Source organism: Calidris pugnax, unplaced genomic scaffold (assembly GCF_001431845.1).
Source record: "Calidris pugnax isolate Ruff unplaced genomic scaffold, ASM143184v1 scaffold37, whole genome shotgun sequence".
NCBI classification, from domain to species: domain Eukaryota; kingdom Metazoa; phylum Chordata; class Aves; order Charadriiformes; family Scolopacidae; genus Calidris; species Calidris pugnax.
The window spans coordinates 1,470,051-1,487,543 of record NW_015090816.1 but is presented as its reverse complement, the minus strand read 5'-3'; the positions used below and the strand labels follow the sequence as shown (position 1 = coordinate 1,487,543).

Here is a 17,493-nt window from a genome sequence, read left to right as displayed (position 1 = left end):
CCTATCGCTACACCCCCAGATCAAGAGTCCTTCCCCATCTCTCCTGTAGCCCCTTTCAGGTACTGGAAAGCCATTATAAGGTCTCTGTGGAGCCTTCTCTTCTCCAGGCTGAACAACCCCAGCTCTCAGCCTGTATTCCAACACACTGCTTGTCCAAGCTTTATGCTCTTCCTTTTTTTTAACACTCAAGATTGATGAAAAAGGTCTCCAATATGAGGTCTCTTCAAGGAAGAGTATGTTCAGTGTCACCCTAAATTGCAGTTATCCCATCCACAGCTCCAAAACCTAGATCTGACATAGGTTTCAGTCCAGTGGGCATCTCATTCCCTACTTTAGTGGTGGGTTTTGCCAGTGTTAGGTTGATGGTTGGACTCGATGATCTGGAAGGTCCCTTCCAACCCAGACCATTCTATGATCCTGCAAAAAAAATAGGAATAAGCTGAACTTCCCAGACTTTGGGAGTGGTCTTGAGAGCAGCTGAATGGTGTGTGCTGCCTAACGAGAGGCAGATGGTGCCTGTGGCTCTGCAACCTTTTGTTGGCCAAACTCTTTAATTCTGGCAAGACAGTTGTGCTGGTATTACTGAGTGTCTCCTTCAGTGCTGAAGTAGCCTTGCTGTGTCTGTGCTGATTAAGGATATAAGGAGAACAATGTTTGTGGGTAGGACTGTAATAAGTTCTCCTAAAACTTGCTTAAAATTAAGAAAACAAGTAACTTGGAGTTTAGGTATAAAATTAAGTGAAAAAAGTCACTAATAGATAACCTTAAAGTACATTATTTTAAAACCTAATGCAATCCCAAATGATGCAATTTAGTCATATGGAAAGCTGTGAGCTCTTTTACTGGAGCTGCTTGCTTAATTTAGATTAAAATTGTTCTGTAAAAGGATTAGAGAGTGTATGCCTGCGCTAAGAAAGGATGTACTAACTGTGCTGAGGCCTTTTTCTACCCCTAGCTTCTTTTTGAAAGTGCATGCTCAAATCTGGATGTTTTCTGCTGAATTTAAATGTGCCACGTAACATCAGGATATGCAAATGAGATGTTTCGGATGGATCGCTGGAGCGTTTTATTTAAATACATTTATGTTCAATAGGATTCTGAGTTTTTTCTTGCTCTTTCTAGAGAGAAGAATTCAGTGCTGGACTCTCCTGACCATTCCTGGTGGTGCAGCTCCAGAGAACAGCTGGGTTTACCTGACTTGAAGAGGAGGCAGATGTGCAGGAAGCCACGAGGACATGGGCTTTCAGTGCAGCTGGAAGAATGATCAGGTATCGGCGGCTGTTGGCATTTAAACTGTTTTAACGAGTGAGAAACTTGAGAAGATGTGAAACAGTAAAGTGCTCACTCCTGCCCTTGTCCTTAAATTTTAGGTGTGCTTTTATTTCAGTGGTGGGAGTGAGGTAAGTTTAATTTCTCAGTTTATATTGTGTCCACAACCTCGGTTGCAGACACCTGTAACAGGGTCCAGTTCAGATGGGAGAGAACAAGCTGAGTGCCCAAGGGCTGTTTGTGTGGACTCAGTTGAAGTTAATCTTACAGTGTTTACATTTTTCAACTGTAGCTTGAACTCTGAAAGCATTTGAACCTATTAAGTCAGGTTGTACTGATTTTGCGAGGGGATAACTTGGATATATTATTTTTCTGTTGTTATAAGTACTTTTTTGTTGTACTTACTCTGGTGATTGGCTGGAGAATGCAAATGTCCTCACAGGAATCCGGGCTGTTGTAGCTGGAGTAGAGACACCAGCCAAGCTCCAGAAAATGCAGAGATTCGTGGCTCATTTTGAAATCTGAGCAGGTTATAGGTTCGGTACTATAAGAACTATGTGTTTTTAGCTATTTGTTTGTTTTCAAGGAGCTGTTCATCATTTCTAAAATAATGTCAGGTGTCTGAAGTAGTGTCAGACTTTACTGTTGGAGGCAACTGCTCTGTGCAGGGACTTGGCTGAGCTGCCTCACTCCTTGCTGATTCTGTCTCTGATGTCTTCTGCCGTAGGTAGGGCAGAGCTTGTGCATCCCTGGTGTCCTGCTTCCCTTTGGCAAGTATCAGCCATGCTCAGGGACTTCCTTTAGCAAGCTCACGGCCCGTTTTGTTATAGTGAAAGGGAGATTCATTAAAAAGTATCTTGGTGCTTGTTTGTTTCATACTTCTGTTTGCAGTTGTGCTGCCTGTCTGTGAGCAGGCAGAGCCTGCATCCCGGAGGAGGATGCATCCCGGAGCTCAGGGAGGGAAGCTGTGGGAGGCTGAGCATGGCCAGGGGAGGAGGAAGGAGTCAGAGATGCAGGAGGCAGCCAGGAGCCTGCAGCTGGTGCAGGGAGACTCAGGGAACACTTGAGAAGCAGAAAGTCCTCAGAGGTGATGAGAAGCTTCCCCAGGGAGCAGGCAGCACTGGGCAGAGTTCGCTGCAGTCGGACGTGGAGGGCTAACTGGAAGCCTGGAAATCAGGCACAGTGAGCAGGGAGGGTTGTGTATAAATCCTTCCTATTTCTAGTCGGACTGACCTGGTCTCTCTAGAGGTTCCCTTACTGAGAGCGTCCTAGTTCATATTCCAAGGAAACTTGGTTTTTTTTCTTCAGGGAGCTCCCCGTGAGGCAAAGTTCTCTGTGTGTTGGGCAAAGAGCTTTGACTGACGAGGCATCCAGTCTCAGGTGTGGTGATCCTGATGACTAATTCCAATTTCATTTTCTGAGGAGTGGCCAGCCTTGTAAAAGCACCTTTGGACATTATAGGATGCAGAGATTTAAGATGGCTTTTGGTGTACTCTTCTTCCCCTCTGTCCTCAAAGTGAGTCTTTATGGTCTCTTGTCACTTTTGAGATGTGACATAAATGGCAGGAGGTTTCTTTCTTTCTGACTTGTGTTCTCTAATCTTCTAATGCATCTGTGTGAGCTTGCCATATTTTTTTTAATGTATGTAGCTTCTGATGTGTTTTGGATATTGCTATTCCTAAAAATGTATCATCTGTTGAATCCGTGTCATGCATGCATTTTTTTAGTTTTATTTTATTTATTAAAAATTAAATGGTAAAACTTGTATGTTAGTAAATGTGCATATATCTATGTGAAAAACTGAAAAGGAGCAAATCGTCTAAAAATTATTTAATCTTTTGAGAATTAAGTTTAGAGGAGTGTTTTTAAAAAAAATGTTTGTTGTTTTGAGCAAATCGTCTAAAAATTATTTAATCTTTTGAGAATTAAGTTTAGAGGAGTGTTTTTAAAAAAACGTTTCTTGTTTGCTTTAGAGATGATAGCTGAAAAATCACTTATTCTTATCTCTTTAACTGTAAAATTACCTAAAGTTTTCTTCAGTTAGTGAACATATATATCTAAATGCAAGAAAACGTTTAGTTGCTTCCCTCAAGGAGACTGAAAGTGGTTTTGTTCTGTAGGTTTTCTTTAAGTTTGTGTGACCTTTGTCATAAGGAGATACTTCATGCAGAGACAGCTGCAGATATGTAAGTTTCAGGAGGTGCCTGAGCCACCTCTTGAGTGGGATTGCAAGAAGATGTGAGATGGAGCTACATTTTGGGATTCGTTTCTAAATATAAAAGCTGTCAATTTTTACCCGAGAAGTGGTGGGTGCCGTAGAGGCAGAGAATCCATATATTTAGACTTTAGCTGTCTCTTATTATGAGTTATAATTAAGGTGAAGTATTTTGCCGAAGAATTAAATTCTCCCTTGATTTGAACCTGGTTTCATCTCAATGAAAGCAATTAGTTGCTTGAACTACCCTGTCCTTGCTTCATCAACACCAATTCATCAGTTGCTTCATCGATGTTGCTTCTTATTTATCTTATTTATCTTATTTTTTCCCAGTAGGAGACAAGGCAGTGTATGTTGGAGTGCTCTATGTGTAGTGGTGGCTTCAGGGTACAAACTACGGCTCCTTAGGGGGGCTATGACATTTAGTAGATGGCATGTCATGGGAGAGCAAGTGAACCAGGCAAGCTTCGTGTAGTCTGTTGTGGTTTTGTCCTCCAGTATATTTTGTATATATACAAGCATTTTCTGTAAATCTTTGCTTACTAATAAAGAGGAAATTGGAATTTGAGCGGGCTCGCCTCTCTCTGCTTGAGGGGAAGTGCGGTCACCTTTTTTACTCTGCTCATGGAGGACTGTGGGTTATAAAACATGCTTGGGAAAGAGCTATCCCGGAAGGTCCCAGGGTTAATGCTCCAGCTGATGTGTTTTTTGAACAGGACTTTTGTTCTTATAAAACATGCTTGGGAAAGAGCTATCCCAGAAGGTCCCAGGGTTAATGCTTCAGCTGATGTGCTTTTTGAACAGGACTTTTGTTCTTTTCTCTCTTAGCCATGGCCTGAATTTACTAATGTGGTGCTTATTTTCCCTGGATGGGCAAATCTTGTGCAATCCGAAGCTGATGGTTTGATTAAGTTGAAGTATTAGGACATTGGCTAAGACTTGTGTGCCCTTTCGGTGAATTCTATTTTATTTTTATTGTCCCTGAAGGACAGCTCTATGACTTAATTCAGAAAGTGAGTATGTGGAATGCCATAGATCCTCTCCTGAGAGTGTCCTGCTTTGAGGTGCCTTCTACATCCTACGTCCAACACTGGGCTTGAAAACAAGGATCAAAATCACCTCTGCTGACAAGTTTAGTGCTCTCAATCTGAATATTCTGGACCAAAAATCTGTTAGTCATGACTGCAACTATTTAAAGTGTTGTCATAACTCTTCACCAAGTGAGCAATCCTGTGTCGTGATACCTCAGGCAGATCAGGAGGACTCTTCTGGGGTCTGCATTTAGCAGCGGGGGAACAGCAATCTCTTGGGAGAGAGGAAGGAAAAGCAGTTAAGCTCTGAAACAAAAGCTACCCATAGCTTCATGAGTGACACGAGTCTGGGAGGAAGATGCTGAGCAGGTTTTATTTGTCTTGGGAATATTTACATAGGGCTCATCCACCATTCTTGAAGGAACTTTATCACAGTACTACAGAGAAAACTGGTAGTACTAAATATAGTGCCTTATTCTGGCAGTCTCTAACTTACAAATGCTTGAATTCTGCTGCCTTAATGGGCTTTCAGCAGTTTTTGTAGGTTTTTTTGGTAGAGATCTGAATAATATTCCTCAGAGAGGTTGTATAACAGTAGCAGGGATGGAAAGATTTAATTTGGCAAGACCTCGTACTGCAAATGATCAGATTAATTTTTTTAACTTCTGGTCTTGCTGCAAAGCTTTCAGTACTTCGATACCTTCATAGGAGAAGAGGACTGAAAGGTTCCAAAATATCATCTTGACCCTTTGCATCAAAGCATCATCATTATTGCTGGACAATTCTTGTGAGGTGATTATTTTTTATTTATTTTTCCTTTACCTTTTAATATAGGAGGCAACAGGACTTCCTTAGGCTGGCGCTCCCTCTGTTTACTATTTTGAAAAGTTCTTCTAATGGCCTAAGTTAAATTTTTCTTTTTTTTCATTTGAGTCTCCATTACTTTTTCTTCTCACCATAGATGTGGAGGATGGGTTTCCTCTTCCTTTGCAGAAACTGTTTCTGTATTTAATAGAAATATGTCGTATCTCAATCTTAGCTTCTGGTTTTACTCTGTTTAGATGGAGCCACCTCAATGAGTTCGCTCATTCACCCCTCGGAGCTCACCTTATTAATTCTCTTTTCTTGGACTTCTGTCATGGTTCCTCTTTTTCTTGAAAAGTTTCACCCAAAAATGGACTTGACCAAAACTGAGTAGTTTGGGAATTTGGGCTCCTATCAATGGAGAGAAGTTGCCTTGTTTGTGTCAACTTGATATTTATAATTTGTGCTCAGCCTGTGGTCCTCTCAGCCCCGAATCCTTATCTACAAACCAGCTGCTTGTTTCTATATTTGTGCAGGTGATTTTATTTTTTCCCTCTGAACAAAACTTGACCTTGGGGAATTGTACAGCATTTTTTAATCACTTCTCCAGTTTCATTAATTCCTCGCCCCAATAGTTTCCCATTGATTCATGCCTTTTTGTGGGAATAACATCAATTATGGGACTTTTCTTTCCACATGGCACTAGTACAGAGGCTTCATTGTCAGGTCTCTCGTTCCTTGTGCAGGCTCCTAACCTGGGAGGGGAAAGGTGACTGTAGCTCAGTTGGCTTTGGAATTGTCCCTTGTAACTGCTAATTATACATAGTTATTTTTACTCCTTTTGCAGTATTTCTCGCTGCTGGCAGTTCTATTAGAGTTAATTATTGTTACGGAAGACTTCATTTTGGCATGTTCTCTGGGAGGAGCATTGTTTTGTGACTGTTTCCCTGAACAAATAGATCTGCTTGTCTCACAGGGCCTCTGCTAAGGGTTTTCAGCAAACGATTTCTAGAGGAAAAAAAACCCCAGCAAATAATCAGATTTGCATCTCTTTGGTTGCATTACCCTACTGCTGACTATCTGTATTTAGGTTGACTTCCTTGATTGTTCATTCTGTCCTTGATAACTTTACATCCCCTTGTCTGATTTCAACCATGTCCTAGAGATGGAGGGTTTAAGATAACAAAATTCCTACAGGTCTTATACAGACAAGCTTGGAAGGAGATAAACTGAGGTGCCCTCACGTTCCCCTGACCCAAGGAAAGGATGTGGCCTGAGTCCATGTAGTTCCAGGTGGCAGAGAGTTCCCCCGAGGAGGAAGCCCTTAGTTAGCAGCTTCCCCAGGCACAAAGGTGCATCTTCTGCTTCACGTGGCTCCTCTGTGCTTCCTGCCAGCTGGCCGCAACGACTGTAAATCTGGGAAGGCTCTTGTTGACTTACTGCATTAATTGCCTTTTTAACAGCAAGGAAATGGGCTCTAATATCTCTTATGTAGCAGAGTTTTCGTTCCAGAGCTTCTGGGGAGCTGGGCTGTCTTCCTTCAGGAAGATGAAAATCTGCAAAGGTAGTCTTAACTTCCTGCCCAGGCACAAAGGTGCATCTTCTGCTTCACGTGGCTCCTCTGTGCTTCCTGCCAGCTGGCCGCAACGACTGTAAATCTGGGAAGGCTCTTGTTGACTTACTGCATTAATTGCCTTTTTAACAGCAAGGAAATGGGCTCTAATATCTCTTATGTAGCAGAGTTTTCGTTCCAGAGCTTCTGGGGAGCTGGGCTGTCTTCCTTCAGGAAAGATGAAAATCTGCAAAGGTAGTCTTCTGAACTTCACCAGTCTCACCAGAGCACTTCTTAATGTTATAGTGGCATGACTTCTCCTAAAACTACACAAACTTTTGTAATGTGAGGAGCCTAAAAGGCAGGGCTCATCTGGAAAGAGTAGGTTTCCTTGGAAAGCCACCCAGAAACGCCTTTAAAATTAATGGATACCAACCTCAGGCTTAAACAAGGGAAGACGTAATGTATTTTGTCTTATCATAGAATGGTTTGGGTTGGAAGGGACCTTAAAGATCATCTAGTTCCAACCCCCTGCCCTGGGCAGGGACACCTCCCACCAGACCAGGTTGCTCCAAGCCCCCTCCAACCTGGCCTTGAACCCCTCCAGGGTGGCCCTTCCAGCTTCTCTGGGCCACCTGGGCCAGGCTATCACCACCCTCACAGTGAAGAATTTTTTCCTGATATCTCATCTAAATCTCCCCTCTTTTGGTTTGAAGTCTTATCAGTGGCTTTTATTTTATTTAGTGTCTTTTTAATAAGTTCCTGGAGTGTTGTTAAAGACAATACAAGGTTAAAGGAAGTAATCATATAGTCTTAGGTACTCCTACTCATTATACCTTGCAGAGCACAATTAGTCAAAAAAAAAACAACTGGCAACTGTGTGGAAAGTGGTTTTGCTGTAAAAAACCTCACTTTGGTAACCAAAGTTGGTAGCACTTAACTATGAAAGCTGTATGGTGGTGGTCCAAGTGTCTGTGGGTTTGTTTGAACAGCTTTGGGGTAGACATTTGACAAGATGGGTATCAATCTTTCTGGGTGCTGGTCCTGTCAAATTGCAGTCCTGTTCACCTACCTTTGCAGGGAGGACTTCTCAAAGTCTCAGATCTGGGGAGATTCTGGTGAAAAGCCTGAAGATTTGATGGTTTAAGCAGGATTTGTGTTCCTCCCTTCCTGTCACCCACCCCACTGCAGAAGATTAGGTCCTTCAGAAGAGGTTCCAACCCATGCCTACAGGGTTGGAAGAGTCGATCAAAGATTTCCCAGATTTTAGAACCTGACACTAAAATGTCCCTCTACCCATCTTATCTATGCAAATGTTCACCAAGACTTTCTCCTGTCAGAGAATCACTTGCTGTTTCACTTCACCTGTTTATTTTATTTATAAACAGCCTTCTTGATGGATAACTATGACATTAGCCTTTGGGTCACTTTGAACTTTTTTCTAATCTTCTGCTTTTGTGAGTGGAACGTGCCACAAGAAGTGTTGGGTATTTGCTTTGATTTTCTGCTTCCCTTTGTGTCCGTTACTGGCCACCATCAGAGACAGGACACTGGGATGAAGGGGCCTTTGCTCCGGTGCAGCAGAACCATCCTTTCCTATCAAAGGTTGTATCAGGATTTTTGCCCAAGGTCAAGGTCACCAGGTTACCTGTATGAGTTACCAAGGCCTATAAATAGCCAACGTATGCTATTTTTGATTATTGGCATAATGTGTTCTTCTCAGTCTTCTGCAATTTTAAGTAATTTTCCAATTTATTAAAATTGAAGGTCACAGGATTGGAGAACTTGTTAAATGATTACTTTAGGACGGGGCTCAAATTAATATGATGTGCCAACTTGAAATGTTATGCCTAGCAGATGTCATATAACATTCCTATTAGTTACTAATTGGCTTGAAAGTGCTTAATTATCTTTTTCAAATATGGTGAACAGATATTTTTATTTTTTTAAATAATTCTAGCTTTCTTTTTTGCACCCCTTGCCATCAGTTTTGCCTGCGATGTCTCCTTGGGGTCCTGTGACTTCGTTACTCGTTGGTCCTTTCAGAAATCCTGCTACCTGTGAACTTTTCCCTAGCACTTGTATGCTCCCTTAGGAACTTTGCTTTTTTAATATCTTACATCCTCATTGTATTTCGTACACTTTTTTTTTTTTCTATTTTCACATTAATACAGAACTAAACTTATCCGTAGAATCATGTTTGGGCATCTGATACTTCGCAGAGTTCCCAGCTTTTACCCGTGTTTTTATCTGAATGAGGAGGAAAACAATTTCTCTTCCTAATTTTGATCAACTTAGTTACTCGCCACTGAGCTATGTAATGTGTGCTATGAAAATATCTAACTGCTTGAGACCGTCCTGTTTTCTGATGCTCTTATTTGGCTACCAACATAATCTCGTAAGAGCCATCAGTTTTAGGCCAATGCTTGTTTTTTCTTCTTCCTAATGAGTGAAGGTAGTTATCTCGCCTGAAATTCAGGACCTTTGTGTTTGAACATTCGAACCTGAGCTGTTGGGACACAGATGGAATTGAGTGTTAGTGTGTGGAACCAAGTCACCATGGAGAAGAAAATCTTAAGTTGTATGTGCGAGCTCTTTTTCTCTACTGGAGTCTTCCTGGAGTTTTGTTCCATCTTATTTTCCCTGCTGGCTGTTTTTTTCAAATGCTATTTCAATTAACCCTTGGAAACCTCTGAAAATGATTTTCCTTTCTATTTTTATTCTGACTTTTCTTGTTCTATAGCAATATTCCTGCTTTTCTTCCACTTCTTGCATGTGGTACTGCTCTCCCCCTTCTAGTTCCTGAATGTATCCCTTTTTGGTTTAGATTAAGAGAGGAAATAACCATTTTTTTTGTTTGTGTTTTTTTGAAAGTGCCTGGGAAATCTGGAAGCTGTTGGTTTTGGTGCATGGTGGTGAGGTCAGCTGTGAGGCCAAGCGTTGGGCTCCGAAGGGGAAGGGAAGGCAGGGAGTCAGAGTAGGTCCAAATACGAAATAACATGGTGCAATTGGGGTTTGAAACTCCATTGAAATCCCCAAAACTGGCAAGAAGTGAACCCTGTGAAGAAGAGCTGTCTCTTACCATACCCCTGCTCCTGCTTCTCCTTCTCCTTGCATGCAGTAGTGGTTGTGTTGTCTGGGTAGAAATCTCATGCTTTGTGTTGTGTGACTTATAGCTCTTCAAGAATAGGTCTTCAGACCTATAATAGATCTGGGCTCCCCAGTTCCAGAAGGACAGGGAGAGGATGAGAGGTAACAGGCACAAACTAGACTATAAGAAGTTCCACCTAAACATGAGGAGGAACTTCTTCACTTTGAGGGTGGCAGAGCCCTGGAAGAGGCTTCCCAGGGAGGTGGTGGAGTCTCCTTCTCTGGAGACATTCAAACCCACCTGGACACATTCCTGTGCAACCTGCTCTGGATGGACCTGCTCTGGCAGGGGGGTGGACTAGATGATCTCCAGAGGTCCCTTCCAACCCCATATCATGCTGGGATTCAGCAAGAGCTAATTTGTGCTGGCTTTGATCTTGAAAGTAGGTAACAAGAAATTTGCATTAATTTTAATATCCTTTGGCTGGGTTTATACAACTCAGCTCAAAATTCAAAAGTCTGAAATCAAAGCTCAGTTTATGGTGGCCGCTGTTGAATTCGGAGTGTATTCTGATAGGATACATTCCTATCTTTGATAGGATACATTCCTATCAGTGCAACTCCGGTGGAGTGATAGGGTCTAATATCACACTGTGGTACAATTAAGAGATGAAGACGTGCTGGGAAGTGGATGTGGCTCCCAAGTGGTGTCTTTTGGTGTAACAGAACTGGAGAAGAACTGGCTCTACTGCCCTGGCTGTCTGTTCCTTGCTCCATGTCAAAATGCATGAAAAAATGAACTACTGTCCTAATCCATGCAAACATCTACCTGTCCCCTCCTATAGATACATCTTTAGGTAAGTATTGTCCCTATAGGTGTGGCTGGATTAGCCTCCAGGAGGACTTTTGCCTCCTGCCCTTCTCCACTCTCCACACAAGCTGGTATCCCTGGTGATGTTGCCTCACGTGCTATCCAGTAGCACAAAATCCATGCTTTCTAAACCCAGATCCGCGTTGTTGTTACATCCAGTCCTGGTTTATTTTTGGGATGTCACCCAGTTTCCATAAGGAAAGGTGAGATTCTCTCAGACGTTCTTAAGGTGTGCTCCACCAGTTTTGGGACATTCTATTTTGAAGTAATCGCTTCCTACTTGCTAGGAAAAGAGGTGGTGAAACTATGGAAATTCTGGCTCTTAATAATTTGGAGGATACAGTTTGTTTAGAAGGAGTTTTAGGGACCAAATGGATGAATTCTGATAAACCCTGAGGTGGTGTAATAGCACAGTGTACAGCCTAGGTTTTCCTTCAAACCTCCACCTTAATTCCTGGTTCCCTCCACTCCTTCATAGAATCATTGAGGTTGGAAGAGACCCTGGGGATCATCGAGTCCAACCATCTACCCTACTCTACAAAGTCCTCCCCTACACCATATCCCTCAGTACCCCATCTAAACCTCCCTTAAACACATCCAGGGATGGTGACTCAACCTGGGCACCCTGGGCAGCCTATTCCAATGCCCGAAAATCTCCTGAGGGTGGCTGAGCACAGCTCTGCTGTGTCCTGTGGGGGCCTGGACAATGGGTCTGAAGGCCCATTGCGTGGTCTTCCCTCATCTTTCAAAGGTAGAAAAATAAAGGCACAACTTGGGCTCTTCCCCTGTCCAGGTCCCAATTAATCAGAGTCATAGAATCATAGAATTGCCCAGGCTGGAAGGGACCTCCAAAGGCCATCTAGTCCCACCTCCCCGCAGTCAGCAGGGACACCCCCAACTAGACCAGGTTGCCCAGGGCCTCGTCGAGCCTCACCTTGAATATCTCCAGGGAAGGGGCCTCAACCACCTCCCTGGGCAACCTGTCCCAGTGCTCCACCACCCTCACAGTGAAGAACCCTCTCCTCATCTCCAGTCTAAATCTGTTCCCCTCCAGCTTGAAGCCATTGCCCCTCGTCCTGTCACTGCAGGCCTTTCTAAACAGGCTCTCCCCAGCCTTCCTGTAGGCTCCCTTCAGGTACTGGCAGGCTGCTATGAGGTCTCCCCGGAGCCTCCTCTTCTCCAGGCTGAACAACCCCAGCTCCCTCAGCCTGTCCTCGTAGCAGAGGTGCTCCATCCCCCTGATCATCCTTGTGGCCCTCCTCTGGACCCTCTCCATCAGGTCCATGTCCTTCTTATATTGAGGGCTCACTCACACTCTTGCGCATGTGGACCAGGACATTTCATCTGTCTGGGTGCCCCTTGCCTCTGGCGTGGGGAATGAAGTCTATCATGGAAATGACTGAAAAATGGCATGGAATGGAAAAGGAAGTGGAAGTGGCTGGTGGGCTGCCCTGCGTGGCTGCTGTCCCCACCGTCGGTGACGTGGCGGCACGTGTGACGCTACGCGTGCTCCCATGTTTGGTTCTGCCGCGGCGAGCGCGTCTGCCCGCCGTTGGGAACGTTGGAGAGCTGAATGCCTGATTTTGTTAGGGCTCCTATTTTTATTTTGTTGGTGCTTTTTTGCATCGCTAATCAAACACAAGCCTCCTATTGTTCTCCCTCGCGGCTTCCTCCCGGGGCGCGCTTATATTTCGTTATTTTAATAAGAATACCCAGGGTTTGTAAGGCTGAAAGAAGGCGGAGAGAGATGATAAACTCCTTTTCTGATGGCTAAATAGCTTGGATTCGTATAACAGATGGCTGTTATTCGAGAGGCTGTTGTTACCCAAGCTGCACGGAGGGGCAGAGACCGGCCGGAGCGATGACTCGAAGGCGTTGGAGGAGGATGTCCTCACCCGGTCCCCTGCGCCGAATGGCAGCGCCGATGCCATTTTACCCAACAGCTTCACTTGGCTTCCCGACAAATTGCGCTCTCCTCTTCCTCCTCCTTCCTCACTCCTCCTTACCCACGTAGTACAAGAGCCCCGCAGCCCTCCCGGCGGTTTTGGAGGGGGGGGGATTCAGGCTGTTGGGTGCTGAGATTTATTTTATTTTTTTTTGGCTGGCGGTGCGGGCGCGGATTGGCTGCCCCCCTGCTCCCCTCTGCCGGTGCGCAGCCCCAGCCAGCGCCGCCGAATCCCCAAACAGCCCCATTTACATCCATTCATGAATCCGTGACGTCAGCACGCTTCTGGGCTTCTTTGCAGCAGGCTGCAGGATCGTGTGGGTGGAATTTCCTTTTATTTTGCAACACTTCCTTTTTTTTTTTTTTTTTTTTTTTTTTTTTTTTTTTTTTTTTCCTTTCCTTTTTTTAAAAAAAAATTAGGAAAAGTTTCCCTGGAGTTAGCTTTACATCAATATAAAGCCGTAAGCCAGGTGATGACAGTGAAGGACAGATTCTGGTATGTATAGCAAGAAGTGAAAAATACCTGAACGTAATAAATGTACCTAATTTGAAAAGTGAATATATAATATTAAAACTAAACGTAGGAAAATCACACTTTTTTTTTTTTTTTTTCTTCTTTTTTTTTTTTTGCCTTCCATCTTTTTAAAACAAGAAAATGGAGCATCACATAGGAAATCTTCATCCTTGTAAGTATTGCGAGGAAAAATGCCTTTTTGCAGCGTGTGTGTTTGTGTGTGTGTGTGTGTGTGTGTGTGTGCTTAATGGTCAGCGCTACCCTTTCGCCATTTATTCCAGAAGGACAGATGGATGTTGCATTTGTGATGTGAAAGGGCTGAAAAAAGGATGCTGAGGAGAAGGGAAGAGGGAAGGTGAAAGCTTAATTTATCCATGGCTGCATCTCCAGCTGATAGCTGGCCTGTCCTTCTCCCTCTCGGTGTGCTAGACATTTTTCAGTTGCAATTCTGCACGTTATCTTCTTGTGCCCCCCTTTTAAAGGGGAAGGGAATGGCAATGGAGAATGGATATATATAGAATATCCAGGGGCTGACATAAGAATTACTAGAAATAGTATAAAGAAGCAGAATTGTGTTTTTTTTTGCCGTGCAGGCGATTGTAATTTTTTTTTTTTTTCCCCTTGTGTGCTAATCAAACAATTCTTCTGTTGTGTTACAGCAATAAATAAATTAATTTATTTTTGAGATGGAGAGGAGATGTGTTTTCCTTTCTGTCAGCCGGGTAGGAATGTGCTCCTTTATTATTGAAAATAGCAGTTTGAGCTGTCTCTGTTGTGCTGAACACATGATTTTTACCCCTCATTTTCCTAATAGATGAGGGCGCTGGGAGTACTGTTGCAGTTAACGATACGGTTCACTGGGGCAAGATTTGTCATATTCTTGCTTACCTGAATGGGGCATGATGTCATGTTTTCTCCCAATGAAACGAGTGGAGCCGCTCGTTATTTTTGTTTTGGGGAGGTGGTTTAGGCACTGCAATAGCTTCATCATATCAAGCCACATGTCTCTCTTAAGGAAATGAAAAAATGGGGTATTTTAAGTTGATGGAAAGATGACATCAGGCCCATGTGTTTGCATATCCTGATTTTATCCATAGGCAGTCTGTTCGATAGAAGATGCTGAAGGGACATGTTTTGATTGCTAATTTTGAGAGCGAAAAGATGAAAATATTTGAAATAAGATGGGTGAGTGAAATGAGACAGAGCTTCAGCCGGTCTGAGTCGCAAATGTGGGCTCTTTTCACAGTAGCTGGTGTGTGTGTAGCCACAGACATCTTGGGATAACCCAGAATGCGGAGGTTCAAGTTGTCATTGGTGTCAAAGTTTTTGTTACTATCCTTTTTTGTTGTGGCCCCAAATGTCATGCGGGTTTTTGTTTCTGGAGACAACCCTTTGAACCTCGGCTTCTGTAACAGACCTCGGCTCTGAAAAACAAATAAATCACCATTTTGATGTAGTGGGGGTTTTTTTGGATGTTTGTTTTGCTTTAACACCGGTTTTGTCTCCTGTATTTTGGGCCTCCCATCTGATTCTTTGATCTAGAATGCTCCTGTCACTCAGATTGTCTTTGTCCCCTGCTGCCTGATAGTTAAATTTATAGCTGGCATTCATTTTCACCCCTCTGCCTGGAATTAGCAAATACCTTCTAGCACAGAAGACTCTTACCCCTTCTCAGCTGTAGGTGAATTTGTGTTTAAAAATGTGTGGGTGGATGGTTTTTATTATTTTTTTTTTTTTTTTCTGCTCACACTATTAACCTTCCTCTTTTGTCCCCTATTGTCAAGAGTTGGTAAGTGGCTTATCTCCAGTGGATCAGAAAATTGAGTAGTGATTTAGTTGAAAATCTCTTCCTAGGTAAGCAGTTTCCCAATTAGTAGTTATTAAAATATCCTTCCGCTCTAAGCGGAGGCGGGATAAGAAAGGTTTTACAGCATTTTCTGTTTTCTTATGACTTCTGGTTTTTACAGCAAATGTGAGATAGTGGCTGATGAGACTGGAGTTGTTCATATCTGGTACCTCTTCCAGGCTTTGAGATGCGCGGAGTGGATTGCAAATAGTAGAACTTCCCAAAATGGCAGAGTATTTAACTAAAGCTTTCGTGCATAAAAATAAAAGTCGTCTGATGTCGATGCTATGGACAGATTTAAAATTGGGGCAGATTTCTCTTCAGCTGTGGTCCCTGGGGCCAGGGTAGGCAGGGGAAGGTGCCCCAACCTTGCCGTGCGTGGAGCCCGGCTCTCACCTGAGATCCTGCGCTTGGCGGAAGGCGGCGGCAGAATTACAGCTTTTACAACTTCCAGTGAGTTTCTCGGCCATAATTGCATCAAAATGAGTCAACTGAGGCAAATGTTACCTCTGCATCCGCAGCAGAGGCTGAAGCTCGCGGAGATTTGGCACTTCATCAAGCCCTGCCCAGCTTATGGGTCCTTTTTTATTATTTTTTTTTTTTTAATCCCTCCTTGGCAAATATGTCCAGTGCATGGGTTTAGTCTTTTGTGACCTTACAGCAAAATCACTCTTGCTTGGTGGAGAAGAGGGGGGGAGAAATATTTCACCTAAACCACACACTTGCTCCCAACCCCTAAAAATACCCGGTGTGTGTTCTGACCTCTGTCCCTCTTCCCTGTTTACAGCTTCAACCGAAACGTTGGCCCTTGGAGTGGGTTCAAAGGCATTAGCAACAGTTGGGTGGAGGCCAGGGTGAGGAATAGATTTGATGTTGTTGGTTTCTTTTTTTTTTTTGCCTCTGTGTAAAGTACGTGGGTTTTGTAAGTCCTCCGGTGAACCTTTACTTGTGCTGTTTCTTCTGGAGCTCAAGGCGAGAGGTGCCGTAAGGGAAGGAAGGAGAAAGTCCTGGCAGGATGTGGGTGGGAGTTTTTCCAGCCAAGTGGGCTTGAGGAATGGAGGACTCTCCGTGTGGACATTTCCTTCATTCCTAGGATGTTTGTCCTTTCCCATCCCCAACCCCTGACTCCGTTACCTTCTGGAGGACACCAACGTCAGAAATGCAGTTGCACATCTGTGACTTCGCTGCTGAAGCACATCTAAGCTCACCACTTGGACATGTTCCTGTGGGACCTGCTCTGGGTGGCCCTGCTCTGGCAGGGGGTTGGACTAGATGATCTCCAGAGGTCCCTTCCAACCTCATATCAGTCTGTGATTCTGTGATCCTGTTGGGCCTGAGGAGATTCTCCAGTGTTGGTTTATCAACCGCAGCCAAGAAGCGATCTGGTGGGGATGAACCAAGGGGCTGAGCGCTGCTTTGGAGGGTCTCTGCAGGGTGTTGGATGGCATGTGTCATGTCAGGCCTCTGCAGGCTCCTCTGCAGTTGGTTCTCCAGGCTGTGATGGTGTGTTGTGTGTGCTGTCTTTATCACATTACCATCACGTAAAGCTCTAGTGGCCTAAGAATAGGATGACACCTCTTGGATGTTGCTCTCGCCCCTTGTAATACGGGCTCAATAGAGGCTCCTGAGCATTGTGCTGCTTCTCTAGCAAGGAGTAATCCTCTTTGCTGGTAAAAGTGTTACGGTGCTTACTAAATACAACTCAGTAGTGCTGTCATGTCTCATCTGAGAGATGTGCCAGCTGGGCTTCCCCTGTCCCCATCCCACCAGGTGCCCACACTCCGGGGTAACGTTACAGCGTGACGCTGAGAGGGGCCAGAGCACTGCACGTACCCCAGGAGTTTTTCTGCACTCGTGGGTAGCCCAGCTGGCGTCCAGTCACGAGTGGTGTCCCACAGGGCTCAGTACTGGGGCCAATTCTCTTTAACATCTTGATCAATGATCTGGCCGAGGGGATCGAGTGCACCCTCAGTAAGTTCGCAGACGACACCAAGCTGGGTGGGAGTGTCGATCTGCTGGAGGGTAGAGAGGCTCTGCAGAGGGATCTGGACAGGCTGGATGGATGGGCCGAGACCAACGGGATGAGGTTCAACAAGGCCAAGTGCCAGGTCCTGCACTTGGGTCACACCAACCCCATGGACACTACAGGCTGGGGGCAGAGTGGCTGGAGCTGCCTGGCAGAAAAGGACCTGGGGGTGTTGGTCGACTGTCGGCTGAACAGGAGCCAGCAGTGTGTCCAGGTGGCCAAGAAGGCCAACAGCATCCTGGCCTGGGTCAGGAACAGCGTGGGGAGTAGGGCCCGAGAGGTGATTGTCCCCCTGTACTGGGCACTGGTGAGGCCTCACCTTGAGTGCTG

The 17,493-nt window shown here is 44.4% G+C and overlaps 1 protein-coding gene across 1 annotated transcript in view; it reads left to right on the top strand.

Moving 5' to 3' along the window:
• Positions 1–17,493, top strand: part of MAP3K13 (mitogen-activated protein kinase kinase kinase 13) — a 140,718-nt gene that overhangs the window by 52,230 nt on the left and 70,995 nt on the right. Inside the window, exon 3 of the mRNA XM_014939697.1 lies at positions 1,123–1,268. The gene's annotated coding sequence lies outside the window, so the exon portion shown is untranslated. The remainder of the gene's footprint in view (positions 1–1,122; positions 1,269–17,493) is intronic.